General features: G+C 35.1%; 1 non-coding gene across 1 annotated transcript; it reads right to left on the bottom strand.

Moving 5' to 3' along the window:
- Positions 1-13,518: 13,518 nt before the first annotated feature.
- Positions 13,519-13,649, bottom strand: LOC125121773 (small Cajal body-specific RNA 11). The gene has a single exon (XR_007133636.1). It is a non-coding gene; the product is annotated as a small Cajal body-specific RNA 11 (non-coding RNA).
- Positions 13,650-16,040: the final 2,391 nt, after the last annotated feature.

Raw genomic sequence — 16,040 nt, 5'->3', positions numbered from 1 at the left:
TTGAAATAGAAAAAGGATAGGAAGAACAATTACATGACACTGTCAGATCTTTTCTAAAGCACAATAGCTGAATGATAATCCTATCTTTGAATTTGTAAGGCTGATTCTAAAACAGATGTGATTCATAGTAATTTTCCTGCATCTTGATCTGCAGGAAAAATGAGTAGGATTTTCAAGAAAATGAGTAGGATTTCAGTATCATTGATCTGTCTTTGTGGTTATTTTACAGGAAATGATGAAATTTTAGTTTTCAGTGTAAATAGTTGATTTTTTAATTCTATATTCTGTTTTTATGAGCTAGCCAATGCCAATAAACCTGTCACTTATCAATCTTAGGCAGAATAATGAGATTAGAACAATCCTACTTTCAAGGAATAGAAAAACTTTATGAGTGTTTTTGGAGAGTACTACAAAGACTGAATTGTAGTAAATAAGGAGCTAAACAGCAGTTTATTCGCTATTAAGTTATGATCCTATTTACAAGCATTGCCAACTTTGCTAATGTTAAAAAAAAAACAAAAAGCAGAGAATATTTCAACTTAGGTTCAGCAGTGGAAGATCAGTGAATAAGAAATTCTTGGTGTTGGTATTATTTTCTTTTCACTCTATGTCTTCTCCAAATTGTTATTTAAATGGAGTGAAACTGTCAGTTTTGTCAGAGTATGTGTAGGCTAGAAAGGACTTAGATAAATTATTGCAATTTTTGAGCAATTAACCTTTCTAGCTTAATCCAGAAAAAAGAGTCTTCTCCAAAAATAAATTCCTAGAGGATACGTAACGTGTCTGTTCTATTTAGTACTCCATATCCAGGGATGGTATTATGCTGGTACACAGTAGTCAATGATTATTGAATAAACTGATACATGAATGAAATGAAAAAGGCATCACATTTTGGGGTATGTGGTGGGCTTCAGAAGTACTACAGTGACTTTGCCATCAAATGTGTTGAGAAGAAGAAGACAGAGTGATACAGAAGGTCAGAGTAGGACAAGAGATAAGTATCAGAACAATAAATAAACATAATTCAGGAAAATATTGGTTGTGAGCTCTAGGAGATAATTACAATTTAGATATCCCCCAAGAGTAAAGTAACTCATTAAAAATGTCACCCTTATTATTTTATAACAGTTTTAATATACAAGTTATGGAATGTAATAAATATATATCATGATTCAAACATTTCAGTGTACAGTTATATGATAATTTTTAATAACTTTACTGAGTGAAATGACCGTCACCACAAATCATCTCCATAGTGTTTTCTGTTCTCCAGTAATTTCCCACATGCCTCCTTACAGCTAATTCCCACCCTGATCCCTGTCCCCCAGCCACCACAATCTATTTTTGTTCTCAATAAATCTATCTTTTATGGGCATTTCATATAAATAAAATCATAGACTAGTCTCTTGTGCCTGGACTTTTTCATTTAGTGTAATGTATTGGAGCCTGTGTCAACAGTGTGTACCTTTTTTTTTTTTTTTTTTTGGCCACCTGAATAGTGTTCTGAATGGATATAACATTCTGTCAATGTAAACCTCTAAACACCCACATATATATGCACACATATATATGATATCTCTATGATATATATACATTGTATGTATGTATGAAATATACAATTATATATTTTATGAACACACCCACACAAACAAACATGTATATACACAATTTTCATTATTCATGTTTGTTGTGGTCTATAAGGTCTCCATAAACATAAAATTAGTGGATACTGGGCACTGTTCCTAGGGGAAAATATCTTACATACCTTGTATTTTAAATCCTTAAAAAGAGCTCGTATTTTCTGTATGTTAAAAAAGAGAAAATAATATTCAAAACTGTTAAGTTACTTGCCTGAGGCTATTCCATTAACAGGTGTCCAAGTTCAAATTGCCCCAGGGCCAGAAATTTTTACAATAGATTGCACTGCTGCTTGTCATCACTGTTCCCTGGTCACCTGTATCAGACTGAAACAAGATAGCCAAGCATCACCTTTTTTTACTTCAACTGAGAATTTTCACATCAAACAACTCTAATTGTTCAGTATCTTCAAAATATGTTTATTTGGGAAGGTCCACATATATAATTCACATGCATTCGGTCTTCATTATTCATGCACTCTATATTTGAGATTCTGACCACTTAGCTAAAATTTATTTATAAGCCATAAATAAATATTTCAGACACTTTTGTAGTCATTTTTAGATGTGTACAGAACTATGAAATTTTTGAGTACCCAGGCATTCATCTTCCCAGCTAAGGTTGAACAAGACTGCTTGGTCTTCTTGTTTCAGTGATCATACTGGAAAAACTATCCTTTTCACAGCCTATCTGTTGCTGCAGTTTTCACACATTTATGGTTTTTGTTGGTGATTAACTGTAGAAATGGCAACCAATCTTAATGTTGAAGTACTGTGAAACATTCTTGAGCAGAAGAAAGCTGTGATTTGCCTCATGAGGAAAGTACTTGTGTTAGCCAAGCTTCTTTCAGTAATGGTTATAGTGCTGGTGGCTGTAAATTCAGTGTTAGCAAATCAATAATATGGCATACCCAGAAAGAATAAGAGGATATTCATTAATCTCTATATGAGGCCATTTTGGAAAGTGCTAAAGGAACATCTATAATGAGTGAGGAATCTATGAGAAAGATGTAAAAGTGTAAGATGTAATTTTTGATTTAGTGGATGATCACTGATTTTAAAAATGTGTAGTACACAGCTTTGTTATAAGGCTGAAAACTCACTTCTGACTATATTCACCTGGTGGATGGGCTAAGCAGGAATGCCTAAAGTCACTCCTGCTGAATGCTTCAATCTTTGGTCATAGGACCTATCATCCTCAAGTACATTAGACTAGACTTCACCCACAGTGTTCTTAGGTTTCCAAGAGGTGCAAGTCCTTCTTTGTCCTAGGTTTCAGAATTTATACATCTCTACTGTCATATCATAGTGGTCAATACAAGGCTCAACCTGTCCAGATTTAAGAATATGAAAATAATTTCTTCATAAGAGGACCTGTAACTGTTACATTGCAAACAAGCGTTTGCAAAACACGCGATAAAAAAAGAGATGTTTTTCACTGGGATGCATTATGATAATTACTGCATTAGGTATCCTTTTCCTCTACAAGATGAAAAAAGGGCAAAATCTTTCTCATCCTATCTGTAAGATGCTAAACACAATACAAGGTAAAGTTTTGTAGACTAATATGCATTTCACATACCCTCTGTGAAATTGAGGCAACCGAGGTTCTTATCTATAATTTGCATTATAAAGTGGCATCTGAATTAAGTATTATTCTATGCAGCAGGCATATAAATATATTTATACAATATAAATACTGAAAAGAATCCTAAAGATCAAAGAAATTAAATCAATGGATAAAAATCTGACAATAAATTGTCATAGAATAATTCCTATACTTGATCTTTTAAATAAGAATAAGATAAGGATAATCTGCAATGAATTATATGAGGGAAGAATATTTGTGGTAAAAAATAATTAAATTACAATAATAGAAAATTGAACATCACATAGATGAATATAGGTGAAAATATCATATACAAGATATTCCCACCCAATATGAATGAAGTCATGGAAGAAAACATAATCCTTTAGAGATGTTGAAGTTTAGTCTCCTCACTTGTAGAAAAAATAGCTAGAGAAAGAAATGTTGTCCCACAGAATGGTAGCAATAACCTACAATGGCCCTTGCACCTTTAACAGAAATTGACACAAAATGGCTCATAGATCCAAATGTAAAATGTGAAACTATAAAACTTCTAGTTAGAGGAGTTCCATTGTGGCTCAGCAAATTAAGAACCCAACTAGTGGAGTTCCTGTCATGGCACAGCGGAAACAGGTCAGACTAGGAACCATGAGGTTGGTGTTTGATCCGTGGCCTTGCTCAGTGGGTTAACGACCAGGCATTGCTGTGAGATGTGGTGTAGGTTACAGATGCAGCTCAGATCCTGCTTTGTTGTGGCTGTGGCATAGGCCAGTAGCTGTAGCTCCGATGTGACTCCTAGCCTGGGAACATCCATGTGCTGCAGGTGCGGCTCTAAAAAGCAAAAAAAAAAAAAACAAACAAACAAAAAACAAAACAAAACAAAAAAAAACGAGTAGGATCTAGGAGGCTGTGGTTTCAATCCTTGGCCTTGCTCAGTGGGTTAAGGATCCCATATTGCTGTGAGCTGTGGTATAGGTCATGGATGCACTTCAGATCCTGTGTTGCTGTGGCTATAGCATAGGCCAGCTGCTGTAGCTCCAGTTCAGCCTCTAGCCTTGGAACTTCCATATGCCAAAGGTGCATCCCCCAAAAAGCAAAAGCCAAGAAAAAAGAAGAATATATGTAGGATTTTATTAATATTAAAACTTCTGCTTTCCTGAAGTCACAGTTAAAAAATATAGATGAGCCGCTGACTGGGAAAAAATAGTTTAAAAAACACATATATAATAATGCTTCTGATATTCAAATTAGAAAGGACTCATAAAACTAAGCAATGAGAAAAAGAACCAAAAAAGTGTTCAAACAAAACAGATACTCTCACCAAAGCAGATAATACAAATGGTAAATAAAGATTATTAACATCAAATATAATTAAGGAAATGCAAATTAAAGCATCAAGATACGATTAAACACCTATTAGAATGACCCAAATACAACAATCTGGGTAAGGATGTAGAGCACCTAGAACTCTCACTCATTGCTTTTTGGAATGCATAATGGTACAGTGACTTTGAAAGAGTTTGGCTGTTTCTTACTAGGCTGAATATAGATTATCATCCAGTAATCTCATGCTTAGATATCTGTCAAACATTTGAAAACTTATGTCCATATGAAAGTTGCACATAAATGTTCATAGCAATCTTTTTGTAACTAACCAAAAATAAAAGCAGCATTATGTCCTCCAATAAGTAAACAATTAAAAAAAAAACCTGTGATATCCATACAATGGAATTTTATTCAGCAATAAAAATAATGACCCATCAAGCCATCAAAATCATGATGAATGTTAACTACATCAGGTAAAAGATGTCAGTATGAAAAGAATATATACTGTATGCTTCCAATTATAAAGCATTCTGGAAGAGGCAAAATTAAAAACAGCCAAAAGATCAGTGTGTTAAAGGTGTAGAGGGAGAAGAGGAGATTTGAAAAGGGAGAGCATACGGGAGTTTTCCTAGGTTAATCTGTTCTCTACAATACGTAATTGCAGTTACATGACATTGTGCCTTTGCAAAAACCCACTAAAATTTAATTCATTAAAATTTTAAAAATACGTTATTTTAGAGGTTGAAGATTTTGCAGAATGACAAAATAAACCAACTTCATTTCAAATGTATTTAACACCTTACTCACTGTCTTAGTCCATTCTGGATGTTAAAATATTACAAATTAGATGACTTATGAAGAGCAGAAGTATAGTGTCCATATTTTGGAGACTGGAAGTCCAAGAGCAGCCAACATGAAAAAGAGAGGACTCCATTCTGGGTTGCAGACTTCTTGTATCTTCACACAGTGGAAGCTCTGTGGGTTGTCTTTTATAAGGTCACTGATCCCATTCATGAAAGCTTCTTCCTCATGACCTAATCACTTTCCAAAATCCCCATATATAAATATTCTTATGCTTGTGGGTGAAGATTTCAATGTATGAATTTGGAGAGACCCAAATAGTTAGACCATAGCACTAACTAAATGGGGTGGAGAGGAAAAAGTGCTGACCTAAGCTACTGTGTCATGAAATCTTTCAAAGTGAAGACAAAAGACATTATACATAAACAATCTAGTTTTCTAGTTGATAAATTTTTTCCCACAGGGATATAGGTTCATAACTCTGATGGTCCTGTACATGTGTATGGCAACTGAACCACTAAATAAATGGAGAGCAGAAAGTTAAAGTCATTTTTTTTTTTCATTTTTGGAGTGGTCATTTACACACAATCATGGGGGTGAGACCATAATGACCCATGGGATAATGAATTAAAATTGGAGAAAATCAGTATGAATATGTGCATATGGATGGATATATAGATATTTATAGAGATATGCATACATGTGGGTTAGCCACATATATTTTGTTCTGTGTGTTGAAAGAAGGTGGAAGCGATGAAACTTAGTAGCGATGATCACATTTGGCACCTAGATCATGATTTTTAATAACATATTCCAAAAAGAATTGAGGGCTCTTGATTCTAGGACTGGCAAAGGAAATGCACAAGATGAGCCTAGAGAATCTTGTAGTGCCAAAGGATAACATAGAGCTTAGTACACATACTCAGGCACACACACACACATACACACACACACGCCCATGCAAACGCAGTGGTGGTATGTCAAAGGGACATCGATGTCAAGTGAAAGGATTTCTGATGGCCAAAACTGTGGCAAGTTGAACAAAATAAATACATTTCCCCTAGCTTATAATTCAAAATAAAAAATAAATATTGTCGAGCCCAGACTGATATAAATGTCATCTTCTGGTTGCAGAAGATGGTTTAGAATGTCAGGCCCCTCTGCATTATTTCTTGATCCTTGACTACACACAATAAAGATTTGGAGGTGCAGGTTGTCTGGTGTTTTACGAATTTCTGAAAGCAAGAGTACATTTTCGGAGAATGAGAGAGAGAGAGTGAGAGTATGTGCTCACTTGCTTGAAGTTTAAAAGAGAGCCCAACTCATTTTACAATTGCTTTTATACCCCCATGAGGCAAACCTGAGTGGAGACCCAGTTTCTCCTGCTCCAGCCCCCTATACCATTCATAAGGGCTGAGTGTTGTTTGATCTATGTATGGGGCATATTTGATCTTCTGACTGGTTTCAGTCAAGATAAATTATTTGCATGGGGAACAGGTTATATAGAGGTGGGGTGAGGAATGGGCGACATTCCTTCTCTACCAGGTTATTCAAGATGGGGAAAGGGGCATCACAATGAGACAGGTCCAGAGGCTTTTGGATTTAATCTCCTTTAAGGGGACTTGAAGCCTGTAACATAAATAAGTGGTTTAATAAATAAATAAATGGGAGAGAAAAGATAAATCTTCTATATAGGCACATTCCAAATAATACATACAGATGCTCCACCCTGGAGGAGATGGATCATAAGTCCTCACTACTTAAGTGTATGTAGATCATGCTAATTGACTTGATGTCAAAAATGCAATATGAAAAGGGAGATAGTGAGTATCTTTATAGTGAAGAACCTCACAAACACTACCTCATCCAAGTGATCAAGCTCAGTATCAACAGTGATAAGCCTGGCTGATGGTGTATACCCTTGATATAGTGTGATAAAATTGATGCATTATTTATGTGTTCTTTTTCTCAAAAGCCTATAACTCCAGTTTAATTATGATAAAAACATCTGATAGATCCCAGTAGAGGGAAATGCCACAAAATATCTGTTAAATTAATCAAATAAGGAGCCCATTAGGCTGAAGTTCTAATGCTTTGGTGCCCTATGTAAGCAAACCAAAATATTAGCCTGTAAATTCCTCAAGGTTAAGAAATCACATCTGGAGTTCCTGTCATGGCACAGTGGTTAACGAATCTGACTAGGAACCATGAGGTTACAGGTTCGGTCCTAGGCCTTGCTCAGTGGGTTAAGGATCCTGTGTTGCCATGAGCTGTGGTGTAGGTCGCAGACATGGCTCGGATCCCACGTTGCTATGGCTATGGTGTAGGCCCGTTGCTATGGCTATGGTGTAGGCCAGCGGCTACAGTTCCGATTAGACCCCTAGCCTGGGAACCTCCATATGCCACAGGAAGCAGCCCTAGAAAAGGCAAAAAGACAAAAAAAAAAAAGAAAAAGAAATCAAACCTAAGTATAACCAATCAAAAACAGCCAGCTGAGCTTTATAATCTCTCAATCAAATAATGTCCTTTCTTTGCTTTTGCAAATTCTCTGTATAAGTCTTTTTCTTACCTCTCCTCAGTGGAGTGCTCCTAACCACTTCAGTTTTGATACTGCTCAAATCTAATACATTTTTGCTCAAACAATCTCTTAAAATGTTTAATTTGCCTCAATTTATATTTTAACATACCTTACCATCATCTCTCAAAACATTCATTAGAATCAAGGAAGATCAGATTTCCTGTTACGGCTCAGCGTTGGTGAACCCAACTAGGATCCATGTGGACACAAGTTTGATCCTTGGCTTCCTCAGTGGGTTAAGGATCCAGCATTGCTGTGAGCTACAGTGTAGGTCACAGACGTGGCTCAGATCCTAGATTCCTGTTGATGTGGTGTAGGCCAGCAGCTACAGCTCTGTTTCGACCCCTAGCCTGGGAACTTCCATATGCCACAGGTACAGCCCTAAAAAGACAAAACAAACAAAAAATTAAACAAGGAAAATCTAGGAAACTGGCACAGATGAGAAAAGCCCAAGGAAATATGACAGCTAAATGCAATGTGGTATCCTGGATGGCTCTTTGGAGCAGGAAAAAAAAAAAGGCAATAGCTAAAAACTAAGAAAATCCAAATATAGTATGGACTTTAGACAATAAAAATATATTAACCTTGGTTCATAGTTCTAATAAATTTATCATAGTAGTATAAAATGTTTTTGGTAAGTGAAAGGCGCAGGGTATTTAGGAAATATCTGCACTAAATTTGTGATTCTTTTCTAAACATAAAACTGTTCTAAAAGTGTGTACTTAAAATTATAGTAAGTATTATTTCAGGTAGGGAAATATTTGAATCACTTATTTACAATGAGTAATAAAACATTTCCTGTGATTAATACTTCTATCATTATTCAGAGGATCTAGGTTGCACAATTAGACATACAAGCAAGTGAAAATATAACATTTTCAGTGTGAAAAACAGCACTCTCTTTATATGCACATGCCCACATCACTAAAATTTTTTTTTCATTTTTTTTTATTACTCAAATGAATTTGTTACATCTGTAGTTGTATAATGGTCATAACAATCTGATTTCACAGGATTTCCATCCCACAGTCCAAGCACATCACCCCACCCCCAAAACTGTCTCCTCCAGAGACGATAAGTTTTTCAATGTCTTTGAATCAGCATCTGTTCTGCAAAGAAGTTCGGTCTGTCCCTTTTTCAGATTCCACATGTCAGTGAAAGCATTTGATGTTGGTGTCTCATTGTGTGGCTGACTTCACTTAGCATGATAGTTTCTAGGTCCATCCATGTTGCTAAAAATGCTGGTATATCGTTCTTTTTGATGGCTGAGTAATATTCCATTGTGTATATATACCACACCTTCTGGATCCACTCCTCTGTTGATGGACATTTAGGTTGTTTCCATGTCTTGGCTATTGTAAATAGTGCTGCAATGAACATTGGAGTACATGTGTCTTTGCGAGTTGTGGTTTTCTCTGGATAGATGCCCAGGTGTGGGATTGCTGGATCAAATGGGAGTTCTATGTTCAGTTTTCTGAGGAATCTCCATACTGCTTTCCACAGTGGTTGCACCAATTTACAATCCCACCAACAGTGTGCTAGGGTTCTTTTTTTTTTTTCCACACCCTGTCCACCACTTATTGTTTGTTGACATTTTGGATGTTGGCCATTCTGGCTGGTGTAAGGTGGTATCTCATAGTGATTTTGATTTGCATTTCTCTAATAATGAGTGACACTGAACATCTTTTCATGTGTTTCTCGGCCATCTGTATGTCTTCTTTGGATAATTATCTGTTTAGATCTTCTGCCCATTTTTGGATGGGGTTGTTTGTTTTTTTGGTATGGAGCTGCAGAAGGTGTTTATATTTTGGAGATTAATCCCTTGTCCGTTGATTCACTTGCAAAGATTTTTCTCCCATTCTGTGGGTTGTCTTTTTGTGTTGTTTAGGGTTTCCTTTGCTGTGCAGAAACTTTGAAGTTTGATTAGGTCCCATTTGTTTATTTTTGTTTTTGTTGTCAATACTCTGATAGGTGGATCTGAGAAGATGTTGCTGCCATTTATGTCAGAGAGTGTTTGGCCTATGTTTTCCTCTAGGAGTTTGATAGTGTCTGGTCTTATATCTATGTCTTTAGTCCATTTTGAGTTTATTTTTGTGTATGGTGTTAGGGAGTGTTCTCATTTCATTCTTTTCCATGTGGCTGTCCAGTTTTCCCAGCACCACTTATTGAACAGGCTGTCCCTTCTCCATTGTATAGTCTTGCTTCCTTTGTCATAGATTAGTTGACTGTAAATTCATGGGTTTAATTCTGGGCTTTCTATCCTGTTCCACTGATCTATATTTCTGTCTTTGTGCCAATACCATGCGGTTTTGATGACTTTTGCTTTGTAGAATAGTCTGAAGTCTGGGAGCCTGATTCCTCCAGCTCCATTTTTCTTTTTCAGGATGTCTTTGGCTATTCTGGGTCTTTTGTGCTTCCAAACAAACTTTAAAATATTTTGTTCAAGTTCTGTGAAAAATGTCCTTGGTAATTTGATAGGGATTGCATTGAATCTGTAGATTGCCTTAGGTAGTATAATCATTTTGGTAATGTTAACTCTTCCAATCCATGAGCATGGTATATCTTTCCATCTATTTGTGTCATCTTTGATTTCTTTCATCAGTGTCTTGTAGTTTTCAGAGTACAGGTGTTTTGTTTCTTTAGGTAGGTTTACTCCTAGGTATTTTATTCTTTTGGATGCGATGGTAAATGGGATTGCTTCCCTTATTTCCTTTTCTGCTTTTTCATTGTTAATATATAGAAATGCTATCAATTTCTGTGTATTGATTTTGTATCCTGCAACTTTGCCAAATTTGTGGATAAGCTCTAACAGTTCTCTGGTAGAGTCTTTAGGATTCTCTACATATAGTATCATGTCATCTGCAAATAGGGATAGTTTTACTTCTTCCTTTCCAATTTGGATTCCTTTTATTTCTTTTACTTCTCTGATTGCTGTGGCTAGGACTTCCAAAATTATGTTGAAGAGTAGTGGTGAGAGTGGGTATCCTTGTCTTGTTCCTGATCTCAGCGGGAATTCTTTCAGCTTTTCACCATTGAGAATGACGTTAGCCTTAGGCTTGCCATATATGGTCTTCATTATGTTGAGGTAGGTTACCTCTATGCCCACTTTCTGAAGGGTTTTTATCAGAAATGGGTGTTGGATTTTGTCAAAGGCTTTTTCTGCGTCTATTGAGAGGATCATATGGTTTTTATTCTTCAGTTTGTTAATGTGGTGTATCACACTGATGGATTTGCAGATATTGAAGAACCCTTGCATCCCTGGGATAAATCCCACTTGATTGTCATGTACAATCCTTTTAATGTATTGTTGGATGTGGTTTGCTAGTATTTTGTTGAGGATTTTTGCATCGATGTTCATAAGTGATATTGGCCTGTAGTTTTGTTTTTTTTTTTTTTTTTTTTGTGGAGTCTTTGTCTGGTTTTGGTACCAGGGTGACAGTGGCCTCATAGAATGAGTTTGGGAGTATCCCTTCTTCTGCAATTTTTTGAAATAGTTTCAGAAGGAGAGGTGTTAGCTCTTCACTAAATGTTTGATAGAATTCGCCTGTGCCACATCACTAAATTTTAAAACAAATTTACAGAGCAATGACTAAAGATTTTCAAGTGAATATAAAAAATAGTTGTCAGCCAATAGAATGAAGAGGCAACCTATGAAATGGGAGACAGTATTTGCAGATCATATTTATGTTTAGGAGTTAATAACCAGAATACATGAATAACACCTACAGCTCTCAATAACAAACAACACAATGAACAAACAACACAATGTAAAAATTGACAAAGTACTTGAATAGGCATTTCACCAAGAATGATGTACAAACTGACAAGCAAAGATCATTAATCATTAGAGTAATGTAATCAAAACCAGAATGGCATACTATGTCACATTCATTAGAATGGCAACTATTAAAAAAAAAAAGCAATTTTTACTAGCAAGAGTATGGCAAAATTGAAATGTGTGTACTGCTGGGGGAATTGTACAATGTTTTAGTTGCTATGGAGAATAATATGGCAGTTTGTGAAAAAAAAATTGAAAATAGAATAACTGTATAATCCAGCAATTCTACTTCTTAGCGTATACTCAAAATAGTTGTAAGCAGGGTCTGGGCGAAATATTTGTTTACAGCATCATTTTTCACATTAGCTAAAGTTTGGAAGCAACTAAGTGTTCATTGACAGTTAAATAGGTAAATCAAATGAGATACATAGATACACTGGGATATTATTTAGCATTTCAGAGGAAGAAGGTTCTGCCAGTGCTGCAGTATGAATGAATATTGAGGCCAGTATGCTAAATGAAATAAGCTAGTTGCAAAAAGATGAACTCTGTAAATTTTGCTTTTAATGTCAGGTTTCTCAGCATTATTTCTCTTGATTCTTGCCCAAACACACCAAGGATTTGGAGGTGCAGGAGGCTGAGAAGTGTTGGAGCAGCACAGGGATAGGTATAGAACAAGCAGAGGCAGGTGGTCTGGTGTTTTACAAATTTATTAAAGCGAAAGTACATATTTCGGAGGGAGAGATAGAGATTGAGTGTTCATTCATGTGTGTTAAAAGAGGGCCTAACTCCTTATACCCCATGCCATGGACCTTATTTGCATGGGGAGGAGGTTACACAGAGCTAGTGTGAGGAATGACCAATGTTCCTTCCACAGTAGGGAGGGAGCAGCTCAGGCTCTTCAAGGTGGGGGAAAGGGACATTACAGTGAGACAATTACATTACAATGAGTGACCAGGGGCATCTAGGTCTATTTGCCTTGAAGGGGATTTGAAGCCTATAACAATAAAAAGTATATAGAGCAGTCAAATTCATAGAACAGAAGGTAAAATGGTGGTTGCCAGAAGCTGTGAGGGGTGAGGGCAATGGAGAGTCATTGTTTAATGTGTATAGGGTTTCAATTTTTCAAGATGAAAATATTCCTGGAGGTTTATTTTACAGCAATGTGAATGTACTTAAATTATTGAACTCTACACTTAAAAATGGTTAAGATGGTAAATTTTGTCACATACATTTTACCATGATTAAAATTTTAACATTTTGAAAAACTGATAATTGGGTAAAAAATCAAATAAAATTAATCATATTTTTTACACTAATAAAATTTTTAAAACTTAATTTTAAACAAAAATAATGCTACTTATAATTACCACACACTTTTAGGTAAACTAGAAATGCATGTAACCAAGCTTATACAGTGTTTCTACATGAAAAATATTGAACTATATTAAAAGATACCCAGCCATTAATACAGATGAATTTTTGAAATTTAATTTTCAATGAAAAATAAAACTTCTAAAGTTACTAAATTATCAAATTACATATGGTGAAATCCTTTATCTAGAATTTGTAAACAAACGAACATGATGATGATGATGATTAATATATTATTAAAAGTGTGCATAGTAAAATTGTTCCTCAAAAGAAATAGTATTTGCACAATTTAGTCTGGTATTTGCCTCTAGGTTAGAGGTGGAAAGGGGACCAAATGGAGGAGACTATGAGCAAGTACAATGTACACGTAATGTTCTACTTTTTATGTTGGATGATGGTTTTGCAGCTATATATTTTATTGTATTTTTATTTTTTAATTGTCCTCTCATGCCTTTAGAGTGAGCTCTATTCTTAGGATGGCCCTCCTAAACTGAGAGGGAGATTACTGTATAGCTATAGATTTTAAAGTTAAGAAAAAATGGAAAAATTAAATAAGAGAAAACCCAATCAATTTGTTAGCCATGTATATGTTTATAGCAGCAACTTTTAAAATTTCAATTGAAAAACTGAATATGGGTATTTAAATAGTGTGCTTGAAAGAATAAACCCTACATATAATATTTTCTTAAAAGAAAAGCTGAAACATCAATGAACTATGTGCTCAGCAGGGGAAGAAAGTGACAGCATTATTTCTCTCTGTAATTCTTTGGATGCATTGTTATGTGTCTCCAAGCACATAATGCATGCAGATTCTACTATTGCTCCATTTTACCACTTACCACAAAGTAGAATCAGTCTGTCTGAGGACCTGCTTCAGCTGACTTTATTATCAGTTACTTAAGTGTCATCTTTCTTGGCACATGACCAACCAAAGGGGAATGCCTCAAATTTCACTATTACTGTAGTTGCATTCTGAGTTTTCATACTGCCATACATCATACTGAGCATGATTTTCTTATGCAAATTTGATCTAGAAGTAAATTAAGAATAATGGTCTTTAAGATGATATAGTAGAATATATAGATAGAGAACACCTTAAAACATGAGCCAGCTAATGCAGTCAAGTATTCTAAAATTGTTTTAAAATTGACATTTGAGTTTTTAAAATGGCAGTTAAGTTAAATAACAAATTTATTCAGGTCTAATGAATATTTGATTGGTTTTCAGAGATAATTGCCCTCTATCAGGGTCATAGCATTAACATGAAAATTAGTTATTATCTTCTTTATGAGAATTGGAAAGAAATCCCTATTAAAATTTTTGAAGGAGCTTTTCAATGAAATCACTTTGCATACTAGCATTGTATAATGATTTGAAAATGTCTTTTCAAACATGCTTTATATATTGATTCTAAGTCACATTTTTATGTTCATGGATAATGGCTTCAAAAACATAGATATGGTATATATCTTTACATATTTTTCATGCAATGATAATATAGGAAAAGTAGAAATATAGATTTATATCCTTTCTGTTGATATATCTGTTATACATTATTATTTGTTCATTTTTAGCAGTTACTAAATGAAGTTTAGTAAAATATTTTTGGAAAACTAATTTTAAAAATTAAGCCATATATCTTTAAAACATGAATTTTTATTGAAAATAAGCTAATAGCTTTTGGTATAATATAGCTGAAAAGATATAGATAACATAAGAAATTAGCTCTTCCCCTTGAATTTGATTGTGATTAATGAAAACTACATGAAATACTTATATCTCACCAGTAAAACTAAGTGTTTATTTTTCTGCACTATAATGCCTTTAAAATCTCAGTGTGTTATAATTGATATGAGATGATTAGTTCAGTTTTAATTGACATCTTTTTTTCATTCTTAATAGTATATAAAATAATCATGTTACAATCAATGGCAACTGATACGCAGTAATAAATATAAAGGGAGTCCTTAAGGGTGAGATCCACATCTTAATCCTTTATGTTTCTTAGAGCCATGAAGAGTGCCTGTCACATAGATTAACAATATATGGTGGAGTGATGTAGGTTATTATCATCAGATAACTATTGCTTCATTAAAAACAGAAAGACTTCGGAGTTCCCGTCGTGGCGCAGTGGCTAACGAATCCGACTAAGAACCATGGGGTGGCGGTCCATGAGGTCCCTGCCCTTGCTCAGTGGGTTAAAGATCCGGCATTGCCGTGAGCTGTGGTGTAGGTTGCAGACCTGGCTCAGATCCCGCGTTGCTGTGGCCCTGGCGTAGGCCGGAGGCTACAGCTCCAATTCGACCCCTAGCCTGGGAATCTCCGTATGCCACGGGAGCGGCCCAAGAAATAGCAAAAAAAGACAAAAAAAAAGAAAAAAAAGAAAAACTTCAAAACTGTTTCTATAAGGACATATAGCGAAAAATGGTGAAATAAAGACACTAAAATGCCCTTCAGGTACAGATTATTTACACCGCCTGCCTTGGGAAGAAAATTTATAAAAATACATACATAAAGAGAAGGAGAGAACAGGTTCATGTAAAATAGGGAGAAACAGTACATAGAACCAATATAAATAATCAGATAGCAATGTCTAGGATAATTTAAGAGGGGTATACCTGAGGTGGAGTGCAGCCCAATTACTTATTAATTGATCACCCTGAGAATTTAACTTTGCACTGTATCATGACCACATGATTCATTGTCCAACACAATATACTTTTGAGAATAAACAAAATGATACCATTGACTGTTATATTAGAAAAAATAATAAACTAGAATTGACTCAAGCGGGTGGTGATAACTTACACTAACTCAAGATAACTCAGAGAGCGAGGGAGTGTAAATAGAAAAATATCTGTATATGCAAGTAACTTATTCCATTTCTATATTGATCATTTTTCTTAAGAATCTTATCAGTCATTGGACTTTAAAAAACAGCTTTATACAAGAATAAAA

Source organism: Phacochoerus africanus, chromosome 2 (assembly GCF_016906955.1).
Source record: "Phacochoerus africanus isolate WHEZ1 chromosome 2, ROS_Pafr_v1, whole genome shotgun sequence".
NCBI classification, from domain to species: Eukaryota; Metazoa; Chordata; class Mammalia; order Artiodactyla; family Suidae; genus Phacochoerus; species Phacochoerus africanus.
The sequence above is the reverse complement of the archived record's forward strand: the minus strand, read 5'-3'. Positions and strand labels throughout refer to the sequence as shown.